Source organism: Orycteropus afer, unplaced genomic scaffold, assembly GCF_000298275.1.
Source record: "Orycteropus afer afer isolate SDZICR_OR568_19922 unplaced genomic scaffold, OryAfe1.0 scaffold00039, whole genome shotgun sequence".
Taxonomy (NCBI): domain Eukaryota; kingdom Metazoa; phylum Chordata; class Mammalia; order Tubulidentata; family Orycteropodidae; genus Orycteropus; species Orycteropus afer.
In genome coordinates, this window is record NW_006921626.1 from 15041209 (window position 1) to 15050199 (window position 8991).

The following is an 8991-nucleotide window of genomic DNA, read 5'->3' on the forward strand; positions in this document are numbered from 1 at the left end:
GCTGGTGGTAGTTATTCCCCATGATGAGACTGGCAATCAACTCCATGGTGGGATCTACCACAAGCAGCTGAGTAGCTGCCTTTGGGACGTGATCTGCTTCCTGTATTTAAGGAGAAGCTTTGGGAATGATCTCTAGCCTACGGAACGCTTGGACCCCACATGTAGCGTGCTATGCTCTGCCGACCTTGGGACTTACAATGGACTTAAGTTAATGGCCTGCTGTGTAGTTTGGTAATATCGGGACTGTGCGTTTTTTTTTGTTTGTTTGTCAACCTTGGGGCTTCTCAGCCTCAGCAGCCAGCAGCTGTCTGAACGAAGAAATGCCTCTAGCTCCAGTGGGCCGGGAGCAGGAGGTAAGCCCAAGGTTGAAGGGCTTTCACCCAGCGCCTAGAGCCTGGCACTTTGAACTTGGACTTAAAGCCTCCAAATTTTAAGAATAAACTCCTGTTTGTTAAGGCCATCCCATTTGTGGTGTATTTCTTGTCAGAGTGGCACTAGGTAACCAGTACAATTGATATCTCATATCAAATGAAAAATTAAACCAAAATTTATGATAAAGCTAAATGTAAAACATAAAATTTTTATAAGAAAATCTTTGGGAGCTTGGATTAGGCACATATTTCTTACCTACAAAACCAAAAGCATGATCTATATTTTAAAAAATAACATATTGGACTTCATCAAAATTAAAAATGTCTGTTCATCAAAGGACATGTAGGAGAATGGAAAGACAAACTATTGGCTGGGAGAAAATATTTGCAAAGCATATATTTGTCAAAGAACTTTTATCTAGAATGCACAAACCAACAACCAACCAGTTGTTGTCAAATTGACTCCAACTCATGGCGACCCACTGTATGACTCCATGTGTATCATTGTAGAACAGTGCTCCATAAGGTTTTCAATGGCTGATTTTCCAAAGTAGATTACCAGGCCTTTCTTCCAAGGCACCTTTGAGTGGACTCAAACCTCCAACCTTTCAGTTAGCACCACGTATGTTAACTATTTGTACTGTCCAAGGACTGCTCTATTTCATATGTGACTCTATTAATTATCTGCTGCACTGTATAACAGTCTTGAGACTTCTGCTTTCTTTGTTTTCTACTTGATAATGAGTTCTTTAAAGGTGAGGATCCTGACTTATTTATCTTTCTAGCCTTAGGTTTGAGCTCCACACAGACTGGATGTGTATGTGTTTATTAAATTGAAAAAAAAAAAAAAAAGATAGATGAATCCAACAATCAATGAAATCACTATGCAAAAGGACTAAGGGATCAGCACCACCAAGAAAGCTGCCACCTCCTTTTCCCATCAAGTAGAAAGTACTTCCTACTACCATGCAAGTAGCAGTAGAGGGGGCTGATGGTGGAGTTCTCCACTAGTCTTCCGCTTATCCTACACCCCTTGCTTGACATTTTAGTTCTAAGTGCCCAAAACATCATTGACTCAAGGCATGGTTGAAAACAAGCCATGCCCACAAGGGAGGTCATCATGTCCTCTCCCATTCAGCACAGGTCAAGGTCTCCAATAAGAAAGCACCTTCGTATAGCCCTTAAACTCTGCCCTGGCTCTTCACTTGTTTTCCTCACTTACCTTCAGCTAAGCAGTGCAGTAAATTATTCTTTCATTCATGTATTGGAAAAATGGTTATTGAGTGTGAGTTCTGTGTCATCCTGTGGTATGTACTGAGGATAGGGTGATGAACACACAACCCTGGCCTCCAGTCCAGGGGTGACCCAGAAGTGCATCCAGGACAGCTCTTTAGAGGTCCTCTAGGGCCTTCACTTGCATAGCCTATGTGCCTTTGGGCAAGTAACTAAAATGTCTGAGACTCATTTTTGAGATAGTAAAATGGCAAACATTATAATTCCCACCTCTATAGTGTTCATAGAGGGTCTATTAGATAATGCATGCATTAAGTTCTCTAAAAGATAAATTAAAAAAAAAAAAAGTGGTCCCTTTACCCCATTGGACCTTTCTCATACCCAAAGAGATCCAAGACACGTTGCTCTGCCTTGCACATGTTGTTGTCATTGTAATGTGTGGTCGAGTCGGACCTGACTCATAGAGATCCCTCCTTGGGTTTCCAAGGCGATATCACTACGGAAGTAGATTGCCCAACCTTCCTTCTGAGGCCTTGCATGTAGTGGGTACTAAACAAATTGTTGTTTCTAGAATGAGATTCTTCAGTACCCAGAGACCCCTCCTTCCTATACTGATGACGTTCTGATCTCCAGATAGACAGTGTCAGCAATGGTGAGGGGTCTGGTCCCACCAAGCAGTTCTACCTGCTCTATCTTCACACTATCTTCAGAGACTTTGACGTCAGATGACATTCAGGCAGTAATGCCCACATTCAGGCATATAAACTGCATTAGAGATGCTGATTCCCTGCTTACCTGGCTTTCCAAGAGAGTTTGCCTGTCCTGCTCCCTGTATGGAAATGCTCCATACCAAAGGACCACCCTGAGCACATAGTTAATCTTTATCAACCATACTAATCTAAAAGTTGGTGGTTCAAACCCACTCAGCAGAACTACAAAAGGAAGGCCTGGTAATTTGTTTCCATAAAAATTACAGCCAAGAAAACCCTACTATAGAGGAGTTCTACACTGTAACATATGGAGTTGCAATGAGTTAGGATTTTAGGGTTTTGATGCTGAATTGCTCTTCCTCTTCCACAGGAGAACATAAAAATGCTTCACCTGGCATTCAGTTCTCTCTACAATTTTACCCAATCTACATCTTCAATTTGATCACTCACCTCTCACCTTCTAGATCCTTCTTTCTGGCCACCCTGCCTTGCTCACATGTTCTAACTTCTGTCTTTACTCACTCTCCTCTCTTGAACTTCCTTCCCTAGCCACGATCATTTCTGCTACCCCATCCTCTCACTGATCCACACTCTTCCTCATAGAAGCCTTTCTCTGAAGGCCAAGCCCACCACGGGTCCTCGTCCTTCTCCTGCCACTCAGCATCTGTCCTTCTGCCGAGCATCCTTAGTGGGTGCTTCACTTCCTCTCCCCATGGAAGGAGAGAACAGCTATGACATTTCTACAGACAACACCACCCTCCCTAGCCACCTAATGCCTGCCTTACACACTAGTCATTTGTGAGTGACTCATTTTCTAATATATAAAAAATATTATGTTTCAAGACAGACTTATTGATTAAAACACATGTACACACATGCAATCTTGCTCCTCTCTGCAGCTGATAGAATCTGGAAGGGCAAACTGTAAATAGCAAATGTTATATTCTAGGGTGATGTTTGTGCCCATTCCAAAGAAAGGTGATGCAACAAAATGTAGAAATTATTGAACAATATCATTAGTATCACACTTAAGTAAAATTTTGCCGATATATTTCAAAAAACAGTTGCAGCAGTACATTGAAGGGGACTGTCAGAAGTTCAAGCTGGGTTCAGAAGAGGATGTGGAATGAGGGATATCATTGCTGATGTTACATGTATCTTAGCTAAAAGCAAAGAATACCAGAAAGATGTGTACCTGTGTTTTATTGATTAGGCAAAGGCATTCATCTGTGATGGTAATAACAAATTATGGATAACATTGGAAAGAATGAGAATTCCAGAACACTTAATTGTGCTCATATGGAACCCATATATAGACCAAGGAGCAGTCATTCAAACAGAACAAGGGGATACTACATGATTTAAAATAAAAAAAGGTGTGTGTCAGAGTTGTATCCTTTCACCATACTAATTCAATATATATGTTGAGCAAGTAGTTCAAGAAGCTGGACTATATGAAGAAGAATGGGGCATCAGGATTGGAGGAAGATTCATTAACAACCTTCAATATGCAGATGACACAACCTTGCTTGCCGAAAGCAAACTTGAAGCACTTACTGATGAAGATCAAAGACTACAGCCTTCAGTATGGATTACACCTCAATATAAAGAAAACAAAAAGCTTCACAAATTTCACCTCAACATAAAGAAAACAAAAAGCTTCACAACTGGACCAGTAATCAACATCATGATCAATGGAGAAAAGATTAAAGTTGTCAAGAATTTCATCTTACTTGGGTCCACAATCAACACCCATGGAAGCAGCTGTCAGGAAATTGAGTGATGTATTGTATTGGGCATATCTGCTGCACAGGACCTCTTTAAAGTATTAAAAAGCAAAAGTGTCACTTTGAGTACTAAGGTGTGCCTCACCCAGACCATGGTATTTTCAATCACCCTATATACATGCAAAAGCTAGACAATGAATAAAGAAGACTAAAGAAGAATCAATGCCTTTGAATTATGGTGTTGGCAAAGAATATTAAATACACCATGAACTGCCAGAAGAATGAACAAATCTGTTTTAGGAGAAGTGACAGCCAGAATACTCCTTAGAAGCAAGGATGGTGAGATTTTATCTCACACAGTTTGGCTACATTATCAGGAGGGACCAGTCCCTGGAGAAGGACATCCTGCTTGGTAAAGGAGAAGGTCAGCAAAAAAAGGAAGATACTAAATGAGATGGAGTGACACAGTGACTACAACAATGGGCTCAAGCATAGCAAGGATTGTGAGGATTGTGAGGGTGACATGGGACCAGGTGGTGTTTCATTCTATTATACACTGGGTCACTATGTGTCAGAACCAACTGGATGACCTAAATACAATAGCAGGATGACATGAAGAAGAGAAAGTTCACTTTGACACTCCTCCCACCCCCTACTTAGTCCTGATTAGATGTGGTTCTGTGTACATTCCATAGTATCTGAGCTTTCCTATATTGCAATAGTTTGTTGTTTTGTTGTTGTTATTGCAATAGTTTACTCACTCATTATTCATTCATTCATCAAACATTTACTAAGCATCCTCTCTCTACACACTATGTTGTAATCTGTTCCCTTTTGTCTCTTTCTCTCTGAGGCAAAGTGTGAGCCTTATCTCCATTTGCATCTACAGTGCCTGGTACATCAAACCAAACAAAAATCCCCTTTGCCATTAAGTCGATTCCAACTCATGGCAAACCTCTGTATTACAGGGTAGTGCTGCTCCGTAGGGTGTTTCTAGCTGTAATCTTAACAGAAGCTTATTACCAGGCCTTTCTTCTGTGGTACTGCTAGGTGGGTTCCAACTACCAACTTTTTGGTTAGCAATTGAACACAAACTGTTTGCACCACCAAGGTCTTGCCTTTATCTGAGCCAGTGGTGTTTGTGTGTGTGTGTGTGTGTGTGTGTATGACAAATTGAAAAGACGGGATCCTGCTTTTCATATCTAAATGTAAACTTAGCCAGCTGAAACACTCTTGATGAAAGGTGGTGTCAAGACTTCACTTTCACTTACACCAAGTCAGTTTAAGATGCTTGCTCTGTGGTTTTTACAGTACCCCCACTTCTCCAGGGATCCTCTCCCACACACTGAGTCTGTTTGTGATGGAAAAGCTTGCCTTTGTTTTAAAATAGTGATGGTGGTGACAGTGGTGACTCGTGACTGAGGTGGGGAGCAAGTCGATTCCAACTCATAGCGACCCTCATTGGGTTTCCAAGGCTGTAAGTCTTTATGGAAGTAGATCACCCCATCTTCTTTCTGCAGAGTGCCTGGTGGGTTTGGACCGCTGACCTTCTGGTTAGCAGCCAAGTGCCTTATCCACTAAGTCACCAGATCTCCTTCGATAAGGACTACTTAGAGAGAAATGAAGTTTTGCCTATTGTACGGAATGGAATACTCATTAAACAAACACCTGCACATACATCTTCTTCACTAGGGTGTATTGCTTATCTGGTAAATGAGGGCTTTAGAAGGAACGACCACTAAAGTCCTTTAACTATGACAATCTGAATTCATCATTGTGAGCGAAGAGGACAGTGTCCCCTTTGCTTCATTTGCATTATGAGCATTAAATATAAACAATTCATGTTTCCTAGATAAATAACTAGTTATTACTTCATTTACTATTATTATAATCAATTAGTAATTAAAATTATTTTAAATAGTTTAACTTCATGATAAACATGTTATTGCTTAAATTGTCATTAATGATAATTAGCTTGATTAATTACATTCCTTTGTTTAGAAAAAATGTGCTCTTTCATATACACATAGCATATGTATGAATAAACATGTATGTTTTACAAAATAGAATCAAAGTATTATATATCATATACCATTATTAAAAAAAAATTCAATAGCTGCCATTGAGTCATCTCTGACTCATGGTGACCCCGTGTGTGTCACAGTAGAGCTGCGCCCCAAAGAGCTTTCAGTGGTTGATTTTTTGGCAGTAGATTGTCAGGCCTTTCTTCTGAGGTGGACTTAAACCTCCAATCTTTTAGTTAGCAGACAAGCATGTTAACCGTTTTCATATACCATATAGTATATACCACATACACTATGTCTTTATTTTTTAAAATACTGGTCTGAAAGAAATATCACAGTACTTACAAGTATGAGGAGAGTAGTTTTCCAACTAGAACACAGGGTTCCCTAAGATATTATCCCACCTTTAAAGGAAAAAAAAAAACTATTCTCCAGAGCCTCCTATTACTGGTATGTTATTTTTTCATTAGAGAGTTACTTAACTGTATACAAACCTAGAATTGGGTATAAACTTCTTATTTAAAAAAAACTTTATAAAACCAAAACAAGTTTCAAAAGAAATTAAAATAAAACTACAAATAAAGGCAAAATAACACCATTTTCACAGCCTATATGGTTTCATTTCAGAAACATGGGATGATCCTCAGAATAATTAACAGATGGAGCTCCCTGCTGTCACCTTTGTGCTCCTAGTGGTCCAGCGTCAAAGTCGGCCATAGCTTCTTTGCCATTCTTATCATTCTTGCCCCTGTACCACTGACTTTCGCTGCTATAGACAAGTAACTTTTGAGCCATTTTTACTGTGACTCTGGCAAGAGTATATTTCACATTATTACTCGGCATATTCTCAAGTCTACTATCAACTATATCTAAAAGGATAGAGAGATATATGTTATATAGATAGAATAATAAATTTAAATAAAAGTTTCATGGAACAGTACTTACTTTAACTAAGTATGATGTACTTCGATAGTTTCCATTCCATTCCATTCCTTTCCACTCCCATCTATTCTACATTTTTTCCTCCCCAAATGTTGGTCACATCTACTAATGTTGGTACCACCATCCTCTAATCAAAAAAACCAAACTCACTACCGTGGCATTGATTTGACTTAGAGCGACTCCTTCTTGGATTTCCGAGGTGATATCACTGCAGAAGTAGATTGCCCAAACTTCCTTCTGAGGAGTGGCTGATGGATTTGAACTGTCAGCCTTCTGGTTAGCAGTCAAACACCTTAGGCATTATGCCACCAGAGCTCCCTAATGGAAGGTTGCAATCTTCAGTTCAGAAAACATTGTATCTCTGGAAAAACTCTTTTTTTTTTTTTTTTAACCTCTTAGAAAATATCTCCTAGACAGAAGTTAATGTTAAAGTTTATTGAAAAAATGAAGGTAAAATTTGTAACATTAATATTTTTAAAACTGATGAGGATAATAAGACTCTGAGAGGTCAATTGACTTGCTCAAGATCACACACAGTCACAGGGATGTGGTTGAACTCAGGTCTGTCTGAAACTAAAGCCTGTGCTCATTCCACTACCCCATTGCCTTGGAGGGTTCACTGGAAACAGAGTCTGAGACAAGGATTCAGTGGACATGACGATGAAGGTACTCTCAAGAGAAAGGGTGTGAGGAAAGCAAAATAGGGCAGAGGAGGGAGCTGAGTAAACTAGCTCTGTAGCATAAATTACTCAGCAAAGTTTGCCCCACTTTGAGGCAAGAAGGCCAATCTTTTGTCCCTCTCTGTGTTAGTCAGTCATTGGCTAAGGGCTGTGGGACCCCACTCACCTCCCACAAGTAACCTCCCAGGTGAAGCAGCTCCCATTCAACCAAGGGCAATTTTCAGGAGAAGAGGGGCAGCTGTGGGGCATTAGCAGCCGCAGTCATGGCCACTGGGGGATGAGCCCACAGAAAGGGGTCTAGGCGGGATGGCAACAGTATCCATTTCATCCACATTCTGTCCTCAAGGACTGACTGAATGACTAAACAAGTGAACATGCTGCCTCAGTAATAAAATGGGAATGATAATATCTACCTCAGGGAACCTTACATGGAACAAGTGAGGAAATATGTGTCACTCTTTTAGTTTAGTGCCCAGCACATTGTGATTCCATAGTAAATAAAATAATTATTGTTGTTGTTGTTGTTATGTGCCGTCGAGTCGACCCCGACTCATAGCGACCCCTCCTTGGGTTTCCAAGGCAGTATCACTACGGAAGTAGGATTGCCCGACCTTCCTTCCGAGGAGTGGCTGGTGGGTTTGAACCGCCAGCTGTCTGGTTAGCAGGCAAGTGTCTTAGCCACTATGCTACCAGAGCTCCTAAATTATTAGCTATAATAAAAATTAGTATTAATTTAGCAATAATTAGTCATTCATGTTATTAATGATTATAATTTTATTTTTCGATAATTGCCAATAATCCCTACTCTGAAGTCTCAGCTAGTTGACTGAAGGAGAGTAAAAATTCATAAAACATGAACTTCTGCTTACCTGATAGGGCAATATTTTCTGGCTCAGACCTGCATGTGGCAATTCAGCAACTAACAAATTACCAGTTGCCGTTGCATCATTTCCAACTCATGTGTGTCAGAGTAGAACTCCATAAGGTTTTCAATGGCTAATCACCAGGTTTTTCTTATGAGGTGCCTCTGGGTAGACTCAAACCGCCAACATTTTGGTTAGCACTTGAAAGTGTTAACCCTTTGCACCATCCAGAGATTCCTCAGTAATTAAAGCCCCTTAGTGTCCAAGGCCACTCCACTTCAAACAAAATTCCTCAATGCTCAATTCCTGTGATGATACCCAGGGACGCTGCCAGTCAATGCCAGTCAAAGATTGAACTTGGAGATTTACCCCGAAAATAAGATCAAGGATCTGGGAGAGAGGAGGTATGGAAAAAGGAGAGGGGTAGTGTTTTGGTTACCT